The sequence below is a fragment of the Acanthopagrus latus genome, chromosome 6, assembly GCF_904848185.1.
Source record: "Acanthopagrus latus isolate v.2019 chromosome 6, fAcaLat1.1, whole genome shotgun sequence".
NCBI classification, from domain to species: domain Eukaryota; kingdom Metazoa; phylum Chordata; class Actinopteri; order Spariformes; family Sparidae; genus Acanthopagrus; species Acanthopagrus latus.
In genome coordinates, this window is record NC_051044.1 from 10,363,586 (window position 1) to 10,379,015 (window position 15,430).

At 43.5% G+C, this 15,430-nt stretch overlaps 1 protein-coding gene and 1 long non-coding RNA gene across 2 annotated transcripts in view; one reads left to right on the forward strand and one right to left on the reverse strand.

The window, feature by feature from the left end:
* LOC119021912 (cadherin-22) overlaps positions 1-10,198 on the reverse strand; it is a 169,059-nt gene extending 158,861 nt beyond the window's left edge. Inside the window, exon 1 of the mRNA XM_037102511.1 lies at positions 9,902-10,198. The gene's annotated coding sequence lies outside the window, so the exon portion shown is untranslated. The remainder of the gene's footprint in view (positions 1-9,901) is intronic.
* LOC119021913 overlaps positions 1-15,430 on the forward strand; it is a 255,539-nt gene that overhangs the window by 219,883 nt on the left and 20,226 nt on the right. The window lies entirely within an intron of this gene.

Genomic DNA, 15,430 nt, shown 5'->3' on the forward strand with positions numbered 1-15,430 from the left:
GTTAATGGCAGCAATTCTAAAAGCAGAGCGGCTGTGAAGCACAGACTCATACAGGGAGAAAAGTGGGGGGAATTTAAAAAAGGATTATGAAGCAAGTCATAGTGGAGACAGAGAGAGAGAGAGAGAGAGAGAGAGAGAGAGAGAGAGAGAGAGAGTTCAGACACAGACGGATCGCAGCACGACAGAAACACCATCTCACAATCTGTGTTGCGTTGCCACAGAGCACGTAACTATGGACACGGCGTCCAAATATAGGAGGTGAGCGTTTCATCCCAAAGCCCTTGAATGACGAGGAGACTAGTGCACACAACACATCCAGTTACGATGCAAATAAAAAAAAAAAAGAAACTGTCACAATGTCACATCGTCAGTTTCCATTCATTCATTTTCATTTCTGTGACACTGCAGCCAGCTCGAGCGGCATCGATCCTCATGCGGCCGCTGGAGACACCAGCCGCTCGCAGCACAATTAAAGCATCGAGATACGCCATTGAATAACTGCTGTTTGAGTTTTATGCAAGTTTCTCATTTTCTTCTCTTTCTCCAAAGGGAGCCATGAGGATTATGTCAGAGTTTCATGACTTCTTAACAATACAGCTTTTTGTTTTTTCATACCCTCTCGGGGACATGTCTGGGGGATATTATTGAATTCTCTTCCATTATGAGGCATTGTGAAGATTATGTGTTTCCCACTGAAAGGGAAAATGAGCTGTAACTCGGTATTATCAGGTATTTGTCTGCGATGTTGAGCCGTAGGCTTTGTTGTCCTGCACAGGCAACTCGACTGATGGGCTTCTGACCATAATCTGTGATGCGGGATGATTACTCAAGTGGACTGACTCCAGAGCATGATGGGACACCATCACACTGAAGAGCCTAAGGGGCCGCTGCAGAGCAAAAAAGGGGGCCTATAAATGATCACTAATTTTTATGTTGATGGACCACGGAGATGTTTCCTTGCATAACTAATGAAAGTAAATAGTATTTATTTGCAACAAAGTTAGTTTCGAGTTCAAACTGCCTTGCCACTGCGTGCAAAGGTTCCCCGGATTTTTTAGCCGAGTCGGAAAATGTTTTCAGAAGCAAAGAAACTTTTGAAGCTCTCAGCACAGAGGCACGCAGCATCACTCTGTACAGTGTGTCTGAGTGTGTGTGTACACGCATGCTCATGCACTCAGTGTGTGTGTGTGTGTGTGTGTGTGTGTGTGTGTGTGTGTGTGTCTATATTTGTGTGTGTAAGCATGCTTTACCCAGCAAAACCTAATACCATTAGTAAGACCGTACAACTATCCCCGAGAGTGTGTTCGCAATGCATAATTCAGCGAAACACATAAAAACTTTAAAATTTTGATCCTTTTTGCTGTTTGTGTACGTGTGCTACTGGGTGGCAGTGTGAGACGGAGCACCATCGGAGGGTGTTTCATGAAACCATACCATGCGCTCATACCTAAACTACTCAATCATTCATCGGGGTCGGGGGCAAAGTCCCCTGCATGATCAAAATTGCAGACTTTTAAGTCTGAGGGCTGATTTTGTCATGTCTGAAGGAGATCTGCTGCGGCGGATCGGCGTCACTTTCATCCACCATTAATTAAGCATGTCTTTTCTATTACGGCCGTGCAAGGTGCCGACTGCGCCACGTTGGAAAAAAAACAACTTAGCTCCACTCCCGAGGAGTCCCTAAAAGGCCTGTAATAAGAGTTATTACTATGCCAGCAGATAGTTATATCCATTCAGACTGCAGACACATTTCTTAAAACTGCCACTTAGCACACGCCTCCCGTTCTCTGTCAGTCCAGATACAATGTGAGCATTATAGATCATAACAGCGGAAGAGTTAGTAAAATATTCTAACACTATTAGCTATACATTATGCAAATAATACCACCGGTACCATTCATCATCCTCCATTTTGGACGCTGCAAAGCAGAAAGTGGAAAAGAGCAACAGTCTTTCGGGGAACTGGTACGTCTGCTACATTACAACAACAACTAGTGTGTACAGCACTGCATAATAATATCTATTCATCTTCGCATCAACATTACGACGGCTATAAACTCAACCTTTAATTGTCACTTATTAGATGCTATACCCTCTGACAGAACAGACAAAGAATATGTTTCTGCAATCAGCTCACCAAAAACATCATTACACAAGAACTATTCATCAGCCGAGAGATTAAAATGTCACAGAGGGACACGAGAATGAGAAAGGGCAAGATAGAGAGGGGGAAGACAAAGACAAAGAAAAGTAGCCGAGGCCCGTGATAGCCACTCACAGGACCAAAATGTCTGTTGCTGGGCTGAATTTGACAGCTGAATGAAAAAAAAAAAAAAAAGAAGCTTTCAGAGTGTAATTTTAACAAATATACAAATGCTGTATTGATGTTTGCTCATTCATCGATTGTCTTATCTGCTTATTCCTACTCAGGGTCACAAGGTCCTGGAGCTGGTCCCAGCATAGACTGTAGAGAAAAGCTGGAGAAAAAAAAATAAATAAAAAACCTTGACAAGTTGCCAGTCCACAGATGGACCGACATGGACAGGGTGCTCGCTTCCACTCGCACTCGCATCTACGGGCAATCTGCAGTCTCCAATCAACCTTACATGCATGAATTTGAACTATGGCAAGTAAGTGGGGCAGCTGGAGGAAACCCAGGAATATAGATTTGTCTGTATCAGAGCAGCGGTTCTGACTGCCAAGCCACAATGCTGCACTTTTGTGTATACATGATGAACATAAAGTGCACAAGTGGGGGACATTTACATAAAAAGCACAGAAAATACCACGCTCACAATTCATAAAATATTCAGCCACAAAGGTAAAAGATCCGGCACTCGCTGCTTATGAAAAACAGTCCGGCTTTTAACTTACTGAACCGCGATAACTCATTAAATGGGTTTATTTTGATAATGGAGCGTTTCATGGTTTGGTTTGCAGGCCGATGGCACCGCACAGAGAGCGGCCTCTTTCCCATTACGACTCCACCTGAGTCACTCTGCGCGTCTTTGAAAGTGACAGCCCATCATAAATCTCATTTCAGGGACACTCGTTGTCAATGAGCATCCTCAGTCTGCAAAAATGTCACCTTATACTGCCAGTAGATAATCATAGATGAGACAAGAGCTGAAAAAACACGAGCCTCCGCTGTCAAACAGAATGAAACTCATATTTACTGACAATACAGTCACTCGCCGAGCGGAGGGAGAAAAAATTAACTAGTATTGAGTGTTGAATGTTTACTTATTAAAATGACCCCAAAAGCCTCCTCGCGCGCCGGATTGTATGCATAAATCAGAGAAGAGCAAACAAAACAATATGATAATAACTTATTCTTCTTCACACCAACTCTAATCCTTTGTTCATTTTAATCTCTTGCCTACGAAAAAAAAAAAAATCCCCTTGCATCTGTGCACAAATGCCTTCGTGTGTGCGTGTATGTGTGCGGTGAATCACCGCGTTTTGTGTGTCTCAATACACATCAAATATTTCAGCTTTGAAAAAAAAAAAAAAAAACGTGGATGACTTTCCCTACCTTGGCAGCCTTCATCCCTCCAAAGCCGACACTGACGCAGAAATACACCACCGCATAAGCTCTGCCAGTGGGGTTATGCCAGACTCCGAGGAGGAGTCTTTGTGAACCGTGACATCCAGGTGAAGAACTGCCTGTTTACAAAGCAGTTGTTCTTCCCACTCCAGTGCAAGAGGCACACACCTAGACCTGCAGACCAGCTGCAGAAGGCACACTGACTACCTGGATCCCTTCACCAGAGATGGAATCCTGCCTCCGGGAAATCGCACATGTTAGGTCGGAAGACTCAAAAAAAAAAAAGGAAGAAACAGCAGCACACCAGGAGCTGGATTCTGAAATACCTCTCTTCAACCGGCAGCAATGTACTGTACAACAAGTGCGATATGTTCAGCGTCTCGATCAGAGCGGCTTATCTTCATTTCCTTATCTTCATTTCCTGATTAATTTCAGATATGGAACATGGGGGAATGGGAACCAGGGGATCGGGCTTTTGATACACCATGAACGTTCTCATAGGGCATGTATGTTCAGTCGCATGCTCCAACGCGTCCTCATAGCTAAACAACTGAATATGTTGATTATCAGCATTTCACAAATCGACAAGTATCACCATTTCCAAAAGATTTACAACTGCAGCAACTGTACCAGCGTACACGCATTACGAACCTTTGTCGAATGGTTGCGCATCGGTTAGGTTAGGAAAACACGGCAGTTCGGGTTGAAAGAACTCACCTTTGACCTCCTGTTGGGACTTTTCACTCTGTCTACAGAACTACTTGTCCTCTCTTCCTCCCCTGCAGCTGCAGTAATCACCACAGCCGCTGGAGGCCATCGCCGAACAACAGCCTGCACGTTCAGCTACAACACCATGAACAAATGCATCTACTACAACTTTGATGCGACTATAAGCGAACATGTGCATTTTTTTGAAACAGAAGTAAGGGGCTTATGTTGGTCACATTTGGAAACATGAATGCATCAGAAAACAGGGAAAAGCAAGAAGCAACAGCGACAAGCTATTTACGCGCACATGTCTGGAACTTCAGTGCGAGTCGTAGCATTGGGATTGAAAAAAGGGGCAAAAAAGGAGTGCGTCTAGACTGGGTGTCATATTTACTGCCGATTGGAGCTGGAGCCAATAAATACAGATGACTTCAGCTGAGTCACTTGATCTGGGAATTAGTGCAGCGTAATCCCTTTCCCACTGAAAGACAAGAGCCTGATGTTGGTGGGCGTTAGTAGGTATTAGTCCAGTGTGAACAAGGTACAAAATCATGATGCTTTTGACACTAAATCTAAATATACTGTCTATATAATATACTTATTTTTTACATTTCATTGCAGTGCTTATATTTATGATACAACCAAAGGAAAAAAAAAATCCATATCTCAGCAATTGCATTAGTCTGTTTGAAGAGTTGTTTTTCTTCAATTCACTGCCCAAAGGTCCTTTGGTGATTTCGTTTTGCTGCACATTTGAAAGTGTGCATTCAGGTTAAGTTGGGTCCATTCAGCAGCATCCCCTTTGGCTTCGAATGGCAGAAGAGACCGATGGCATATCAGCAGATTTTACTGCATCGTAAGGACAGATGGAGTCAGCAGCTGTCTGAATCTTGTTAGTATCCATTTTTCTCCTCTTGTTGCCTTCGTTCTTTGTTGTTTCGGTCGCGCTGGGAATCACAGTATCGCACTTGTGATCTTTGAAAATGCGAATCTAACTGGCCCGCAATGTCCTGGCAGTTGTTCTTGTCTGAAAAAGTGATAATCATTAAGAGAAAAACCTCCGAGCGGCTTTCAAGCGTAAATCTAAGCTCCCGTCCGATCCACCATCAAAAGTGTGGCAGGCATTTAGTGTCAGCGTGGTTGTGCTTGAAGTATATTGTAACATAACAGAATTAGTCTGTGACTTACTATAGCCGGTTTTGGATATACCAAAACTGAAATGGTAAATATGACATTTATTGTAAATAACTAAGAATAAGATTATCGTGCTTAAAAGAATAAAACGTTTGGGGCCTTTTGCTGAGAGTTAAACGAGTGAATTGATATTACCCTCGTGTGTGTATGCTAAACATGAGGTTAGAGGCAGGAGGTAATTATCCTAGTTTAGGATAAAGAGTGGACGCAGAGGGGGAAACACACTGACAAAACCAAAACCAAAGCAAAAAAGAAAAAAGTACTTCCCCTGAATTTTACTAATTATCACGTTTTTAGTTCCAGCAAGGACACCACAGCTTCACTTCTGTTTGTATACAGATTAAACAAATGAGATACAACGTGTTAATTAATAAAGTTGTTCCCCTGATTCCAGTTTTTACTCCAAGTTAAGCTAAGCTGAGCTCCCCGCCCGCTGGCTGTATATTCAGATTTAGCGCACACACGAGAACGGCATCAACCTTATTTCACCACAGGAAAGAAAAAAAGCACCAAGTTATCTTTATAAAAGGTCTAATTAACTCCTTTCTGACCCGGCTGACTGGCGAGTATTTGAACAAGCATGGCGGACTAACCTGGGAAAAGAGTTCTGGGGTTGCTTTGCCCCCAAACCACGGTCTCACAAGCAATATAACCTCTAACACCGCCACAACAATGACCAAAAAAAAAAAAAAAAATACCCTGTGTGAGTAGCCTGTTTCATCACCTGTAAAAAGCATACAAAAAAAACCCTAGCCAAGTTTCCTTTAGCAGAGCCACAGAACTCAGAACAAGAAAAAAAAAAAAAATGTCGGATCAAAGTGTTGCCTGTAAGCCTCTCCTTGAAATCAGGTGCAAACAGGGCTGGAAAGTCAAGCACGGAGCCCGTCCACAGCCCTCAGCCCTCCGCTCTGTCTCCTCCTACCTACTGATTCCATCACTGAGCTCAAGAGCTAATATGGCTGATGCAGTCCCTGCCCAGAGGGGGTAATGAGGTGACTAAGGGGCTGACCGTCCCTGACCGGCGACGAGACAGCAGGTGTGTGCGGCGAGGGGTGGGACTGTGAAAAACATGTGTGTGTGTGTGTGTGTGTGTGTGCGTGTGTGTGTGTGTGTGACAGGGATTAAGCCCGCTGTGTGTAAGGCAGCCATGCTAACCACAGGTCCAGATCAATTAGTTGGCCTAATCTGTCCCCCCCCTCTCCGTCCGCCATAAAGATCCCCTGGTTTTTTGCCTCTGTATCTTTCATCTTTACTGCCATCTATCAACCTCCCTCTCTCTCTCTCTCTCTCTCTCTCTCTCTCTCTCTCTCTCTCTCTCCTCTCCCTCCCTCCCTCCATCCATCTGAGCCATCTCTCCTTTACACACCACGTTTGTGCTCCAGCCTGGTAAACGGTAATCAATGTCTCACAACGGTGGACTGCTTCATCTAAACGATTTTTCAGGAGGGCTTTGTGCGTGCGCGTGCGTGTGACAATAAGACAGGAGCGAGGGAGCGTGCGCGGAAGTTTTGCACGTAAAGTAAGTAAGTATTTTTTGTGGGTCTGTGTGTGCATGTGTGTGTGTGCGTGCGTGCGTGCGTGCGTGCGTGTGTGTGTGTGTGTGTTGAGAAATGTGCAAACGCCTGCTTGGAATTGGCACTGACTCCACAAGCTCACAGTAATGCATTCACTTTTGGTACATAAATCACAATCAGCCCATTCTGCCATCTGGGTTACTGCTACATGGCCCTTGTAATGTACACGTTGGTTAGACCACCGGCTGAATAAATGAGGAGGCCCAGGATACAAAGCAAGATACTCGTCTGTAATGGACAGTGAGGTGCTGGATTTATTCCCCTTTTCCCCCTTTTTATCCTTGCAGAGAAAAGCGCATTATACTCTGTATCGCCCCGCCAGTGAAGTTGTGTGTGTGTGTGCGTTGGGCCAAAAAACCCCACAATGCCCACTGTGGCTGTAGGTATATGTGTGTGCATAAACAAATAAACCACCACATAAACTACAACCACCACACTCCGAGATGTGACGGGAGTTTGAAGAAATGTGGAAATTTTACATAGAATTTTTCATATTTACTTTACTAATGAGGCAATAATGCAAAGAAATGTAAGTGAATGAACAAGCTGTTCCCAGAGGAAGAGAAGGTCCTCAGCTGTTTGAAGCTAGACAGGTGGCAGGGTCCGCCACACACAAACAAAGTAAAACAGTATGAAGTCGTGTTGTCTGTTCAAGTTTGTTTATTCAATCATGAAAACAAAGAGACTTTGTTTATTTAGTTTATTTGGACATTTAAAAAAACAGCAATTTCTACCCAAAAACTTCATAGTGCTCCTTTAAATCAGCCTCAAGTTTTGCTGATCTGCACAAACAAAAGCCATTTTCATCCTATTTTGCAGCCTGCGAAGAATCAATTCTCCAAACACGGGGTCAATAGAGGTCACGGTCCTCACCCAGAGGTCCTGCCTCTTTGACAGATTCCTGTACGGGATCCGGATCTAATTGGAAAATTAAAGCCATTGATTGGCCATTGGGACTAGAGGCATTTCTCTCACTTTCCCAAACACCAATTAGCTCAGGATAAATGGTGAGCCGAGGCACGCCTGCGGTCTAACAAACACACACACACACAGCTCCCCGTGTGCCCACACACACACACACACACCCACAACAGCAGGCAAACACTGATATCCGTGCACATATACAGTCAAGAACACAGACACCCTAAAGGAGTCAACTCGAGCACTTCTAACCTCAGCCAAGGTCGCTCAGTAATATCGAGGCTTAAAGTGTACTGTAACCCCACGGTCAGAAATTATATTCTGTGCAATATGAAGCAAGCGCACAAGTCCTGCTGCTGGGAATACTCTGTATGTCGTCCACATATACCACCAAGATGAAAGGTCCGCCTCCCCTCAGAACAAATATATAAACTCAAGATGGGAGGAATCTGATCAAACTTGTTGTTGTGACCTACGTGTGTGTGGCAGTGCAGCATCTCTCAGAGCAAACCACCACACACAGAGTGTGTTTTTCCCCTCTGATGAGAGCCTGAGCTGGCTTTTTTTCCCTTTTTTTCTGTCTCTGATCGATTGTTTTATGACTTACAGGGATATCTGATATTGAAGTAGATCTAAATGTCAAACGTCTGCAAAATAGTTTGGAGAGAATGATTCACACAAATCAACTTAAAAGAAAAATCACAAGTGAAACGTTGCAAGTTAAGGGGGGAAAAAAGAGCTGAATTTGAAGTTGGATGTCGTCCAGAGAAATGTGTCGAGCTATTTGGATCTGGTGAGGGGATATCCATTAAATCCACTTCAGGATTTACAAAAATTGATTAAAATATTAAATATGAATGACTAAAAACAGAAAGTGATTGATGGTAGGGAGGTGATTATTATGTGCCCAGCAGTGACAAACATTATTAGAAGAGAGAGGAGGGGACTGAATGCAGCTGAGTCTGTGCAGGAATATCACATAACCCAAAAGAATCTTTCATAAAACAGTGTCGATGGTCGTGTAAGTCTGCATCCAGCCATTCAACAGCGTGGCACACGTCCAACTTCCTCAAAAAAAAAAAAAAAAAAAAAAAATGCATCCTGTTGGCGCATCAAGTGGCTGCAGTCCTCGGGAAAACGCATCCCCACTGTGCGGTTTTCTTTTTGTTTTTTGTTTTTTGTTTTTTGTAAACCCGCTGCGATTTCATTTATGAAAAGTCTGCATCGTTGTTCTCGCTACAGTTCACACCGGGCCTCTGCCACATTTACACACATCTCTTAACACGGAGGGGAGAAAGAAAGAAAGAAAGAAAATGGAATTCCAGCTGCCGCGCCAGACGAAATGCTCGCGGCGCAATCTGGAGACTTCGCTGTAATCTAGACACAATCTTATTTTTTCTTTTTTTCTCGCGACGCAATTATCAACGCGGGCTATAGACTGTGCAGTCATACCACAGCTGACCCCGTCGCGAAACCATTTCCTCCCTTCACAGTGTTATGTTAATAAAAAAAACCGCTACAGTGATCCTCCTCCGCTGTCTCTGCTCTCCGGCGCACTGCTCATCATCACCGCCTTGCCGTTAATTCGCGTCACAAGTGGCAACAAGTTATGTTCAGCCCGTTTTTTGTTTTTTTTTAAAGCGCAGATCAAACCGGCGCAGTGCACAATTTGCCACCAAAAAGCCGCCTAATGGCACACATGCACGCACACACACACACACAAAACACACCACCGTGCGCGCGTTTATCCAATCCCCCCCCCACCCGCTCCGCTCGCAATGCAAAACTCCTACAGTCCAGAAGCGTCATGCCAAGTCCAGCGTGGAGTTATATGTTGCAGGAGCCAGCCGAGGCGCGGCAAGGCGAACTTTCCCATCAAAATTTAAAAAAAAAAAAAAAAAAAATCACCTCCCCACAAACACAGACACACACATAGACACACACTCAAAGTCCTTACCTTTCTCATCGGGTGGCGGAAACAAATGCCCCTCGCTTTGACAAGTTGCAGGAGGTGGGGAGGGGGACGCGGTGATGGCTACTCAAGTTGCCGCTGCTCCCCGGGAATGAAAGGCGTACGATCCCCTGTGTGGTGCTAATAATAATAATAATAATACTAAAGAGAGAGAGAGGGAGAGAGAGGAAACCCCCACAGAAATCGGAGGGACAGAAGCTCTCTGCGCGCCCCGTCTGCCACCGCGCTGCGCGTCTGGAGTCTCCGCTTCGAGGAGCGCAGGGAGAGGGACTGTCAAGCCGCTCTCGGCACGGCGCGGTGTGGAAAGCCCCTGGTGGTGATGGAGGGAAGCTACAAATGGAGAGGTGGAGAGAGGGATGGAGAGAGAGAGAGAGAGAGAGAGTGAGAGAGAGAGGAGTAGCTTAGTTGGAGTGTGCCTCGGATGGAATAAAAAAAAAAAGTGATAGGGAAGCATTTTGTTGTGCCCCAGCTCCTTTCACAGGCGCGTTCTCTCTGATAGGCTCCCTCCACAGGCACTGTAAATACACTGTCATGAATGCATGTGTCTGTCTGACAGCGTGAGAAGTAATCTCTGGAGAGAAATATATATACAAAAAAAAAAAAAAAAGTGATAAAAAGTCGAAACACGAAACAATAACAGATGAACACAAAAACACATAAACAACCACTGAACAACACATAAAGAATAAATATATAACACATATAATAAACTACCAAATTCAGCTCTGAAATAAAAGTGTGGAGGATTTGTTTAACAGAGCAATACTGAAAGTAATAACTGATCCCAGGGCACGGGAGATCCGCACAGGTGATACCTTGACCTCGGTTCTGATGGTATATTCACCACAGAGGGTGTGATAAATCACTGAGGATTACCCTTCCTTTCCCTGCCACTCCACTCTCACAAGGCAGTGACATACTGTGTTGTTGTTGACCCTGCAATATTGCTGGATATATGAGCCATCATGTTCAGTTTTTTTTTTCCTTTTAGCTACAGATGGTGAAAAATACCAGGCAATGAGTTCAAAGTCTTTTCAAGTTACAATACTGGTTAAAGAGGGAATCTTTGGTTTTGTTAGTATTTACTATGGAGGAGGATTAGGACCACGATGTAACAATAATAATGTGAAAAATAGAAAACAAATAGATAAATAAATATTTTTTCTCCAGAATTTTGATTCTTATTTTAACTTAAGAATCTAGGGAAATAAGTCAGAATTCAGAGAAAAAAAAGTATGAATTATTTGAAAAAAAAACATTGTGAAAAAAGTAATGATTAGGGAGAAAAGTAAAAATTCCCAGGAAAAAAAAGACAAAATCTTGAGGGAAAAAAAGATATTTATTTATTTATTTATTTATTTATTTATTTATTTATTTATTTATTTATTTATTTATTTTTTGAGAAAAAGTCAGAATTTTGATTTAAGTCAGAATTCTGAGGGGAAAAAGTACAAATTGTGATAAAAGTGAGAATTTCTAGAAAAAAAGGCGAAATCCTGAGGAAAAAGTCAGAATTTTGAGTTAAAATTCTGGACAGAAAATAACTTCCAGATTTATGAAAAAAGCCACAGCTCATCTGTTTTTCATTTTTACTGTTGACCGAATCTCCTTCCCTAACTTAGCGAGGGAGAACTTCCAAGATGACCAATTGAACCTCAGATGATCAGTGATCGAACCAACAATCACTGTGTCACCAGTTGAGTTTGTCTTACATGGCAAAGGCACTGTGCATTTTTTACACACACTACAATTACAGTCAATAGGCTGAAAAGGAATGAAAACATGTGTTTGTGCATTCTGAAAGAGAACAATACACAGAGCTGAATCCATAACTTTCAGCGCTAAAGGCATTTACTGCCTGGGAACAAAAAAAATGTTTTCTATAGTCCAGCGTCTGCATTTTTGTTGCTGTTGTTGTTGCATTTCTCAGCTCCATAAGCAACTTAACTCCTCAGTGCCAAAAGACTTCTTGGTAGTTAAGGTTATGATTTTCTGCATAAAGAAACATTCAGTCATTAATTCACATAATTGCAAAAGAATGAAAGTGCCAGCATGTTTTTTCTTGTTTTTTTTTTTCAGCTTCAGTACAGAAAGGCTGGACCATTATTACCATTATTACCTGCATGAGCCACAGAAAAGCACAGAACACAAATAAATAGGTCCATTTCTGTCTTTGAATACATGCTTGAGCACAATAGACTGTGATGAAGTCCGGAGGTGGCACTCACATGAATCTTTTCTCTGGTAATGTGAGCCGGTCGAAAAGTTTACCTGTTTACTTTAAACAAATGACCAGGTTATCAGCACGTGTGTGTGTGTGTGTGTGTGTGTGTGTGTGTGTGTGTGTGTGTGTGTGTGTGTGTGTGTGTGTGTGTGTGTGTGTGTGTGTGTGTGTCGACCAATATGCAGTGAAGGAACAGAGGACAGGGATGTGACAGTGTGTGAGGGAGAGAGAGAGAGAGAGAGAGAGAGAGAGAGAGAGAGAGAGAGAGAGAGAGAGAGGTTCCTGCCGCAGAGTAAACCACCATCACAAACCAGCTGGAGTCTCTACAGAGGCTCAGTCAGACGGGTTAGGAGGGGTTAGGGCGCTGATGTACCAAAGCGCTGTTGTGCGGAGGCTGTTCACAGAGAGGTGTCGAAACACCGAGGAAGAGAATACTCAGAGAGAGAGAAAGAGGAGAAGGCGGGTGAGGGGATGGGGAGGGGTGGTGGTGGGAGTCAGAAATGGGCAGGAGGTGAGAGAGAGAAAAGCAGGTTATATTTGTTCTCATGTTAAGGACTTCATGACTGGCTTTGTTGGGGTAAAAAAAAACTATCGATGATACAACTTGTAGATCAGCAGACAAAAAACACAGGGGCGTGGAAGAACCGGCGGCGGGCGAGGCGTAGTCATCGTTCAGTTGTTTCTCTTTTTTTTGCAAGTGTTTCTTTCTAATCATCAGGCAGTCGCGCCTCCAATTAGCAGCGTTTAGGAACACCAAGCTTCAGTGTTCGCTGTCGCCTTCGTATTTGTCAGTTTTATCTCGTCATCGCTCTCTCTTGTCATACCTCAGCTGAGGAGGGTTACGTTCCTGCCTGTGTCCCTTTGTTTGTCGGTTAAGTTGGGTGCTTTGCCAGTAGGGTGGCGCAAAAACCACCGAATGGATTTCCCCAAAAACTTGGACGGAGGATTAGTCTACGCCCAGAAAAACTTCTTTAACTTCTGGTTTGAATATGGATATACAAGGGGTGGATCCATGAATCGTTTCTCACTTCCTATTATTTCGCTTATTTAGGTGGCTAGTATCTGTGAGTGAGTTGAACACAGATCCATGTGACAATCTGGATCAGAGTGGATTTCAATACGTTTTGTTTAGTATACGACTGAGCTTGCTTGAATTTAACTAAACTCTGTCTATGTATAGCAGATGTCAAGACGGTTTGTTGACATCTAAGCGTCCATGTTTCCAGCTGACAAATGCTGATCTTTGGAATCAAACCTTTCACTGACGTCATGTTTCCCTTCAGTTTCCCCTTCTTTCCACCAAGTGTCCAGATTAGTTGGTACGGACAAAAGAGCCTTGTCAAAAATAAGATTTGTTCATACACTCAGCCAAAGCTGGACAAAAGTAGTTCTGGCTTGTATTATAGAGGTTCATGGTACTTTATTTGTCACCAACCAAGAGCACACGACACAGTGTGCAGTGAAACGTTCTTTAGTCCCTCCAAAGATTAGCCTGTAGCTGGTAAGAAAAGAAGTAGTACTGAGATATAGACATGTCAATATGAAGAGAAAAAAATGATAACAGACACTGCAGATATATACATACACACAAACTATAAATAGATATTAATATGGACTTCAAATGAAATCTGTGACCGGACAGAGTCAAATTAATCTGGTGTACACGCTGGCGTTAAGCAGGCTTTTGTCTTCTGTTTCATCATCTGCTTTCCCCTGTAGCCTATGCTTGAGTATACCAGCCGTCCCTGGTCATTTTACCTAGCCAGCTCTCGGGGACGGAAGTGCTGACTAAGGACACAGCTCTTGAATATTACATTTTTTTTTTTCCTCCCCAGGCCGGCAGTGAGGTGTTGAAACACTGCCCGGACCTATCGTTCAGGCCCATAATGGGAACCAGGGACCAGCAGCTACAAACGTAAATATCTGAACTGTAAGACACAACCAGCAGCGGATCAATACAGGCCAGCGAGAGGAAGAGAGAGGGAGACGGAGGGGCGGGAGCTTTGCTGGGATACTTCACCAGTACTACACTCTTTTTCTCTATAAATATATATATGTACCATATTCTGGTTTCTCCCATGTGGAAATGATTATGAGGAAAGGCACTAGTCAAAGGTTACTGAAGCAATCTATTTTCTCCCAATAAAAAGATGCTTCTCCGCCACAGTTGCTATTGTGTACGATTCTACCCAAGCACACTCTACCAATATTGCTTTTGCTCAGTCGAAGAACAATAGTCTACAAGGTTGCAACCACTTCAAAGTAGACCCAATTCCTTTCTTTTTTTCTGTACTTGGAGAAAGCCCAGCTGGTTTAAAGTAGCTCTTACTCATAGCCCTACCATATAAATCAACATGGCACGGTAACATGTGCAGCACAGAGGAGCCACTTGCAACACCGTAACTGTCAGATTGTGTTGTAGCAGCAGGCTGGCTAAGTTCAAAATGGTGTCAGCGCCATGGGAAACAAACAGCGGACTGGATAAGAAGAGGGCCTGCTTCACGGCTGATTCCAAATCAGCACCACGGACAAGGACAGTGGCAGCGGGCTGATGGAAGGCTGATCCCAATCCAGCACCATGGACAGCTCCTTAGTTCCAAAGGAAAACAAGGAGCTGTCCATGCTAGAGAGGGCTTCCTCAGAGCACAGACTCTCTGGAGCTACTTTGTTTCTGTAAGCCCGCCTATAGACCACATTCACACGACAGCCATTTTCTTCTGACATCATGCCCAGGGTGGGGCGCTGCCATCGTGTAACACTGCTGCATTCCAGGTTGTGTGTTTTGTTTTTTGAGAACCTTACAAATGTTCCAACATCATTATTTGCACTTATCCTTTTGTGTTGTGTAACACTAACAAATGGTGACGTTAACTAGGAAGTGGTTGAATGCTAATATTAGCTGCTGTCTAACCAAAGCTAATGATGTCATCAGATGTGTTGTTTTACCTTGAAATATGGCCTCATGTTCAGTCAGATATCCGCTAACCACTGACCATTTTACCTCTCCTCGCTGATCGGTCAGGAAGCGGTGAAATGATAATATTCATCAGATTCCCTGTGTTTATCAGACTTACAACCTGGTTCAACCTCTATCTGCGTGTTAATATTTCCTGAATCCCTATCATGGACAACAAAACCTCCAAGCGAGCAACCAAAATGCTGAAGAATGGTCAGTATCTTAGTAAAACCATTTTGAAGGCCGCACCACCGCTGTACCCTGGATTCAGCTCAACCAAAGATGATTGTGATTGTTTTAAATGGACACAAACAAGCCAGAGGGTACTTTCCCC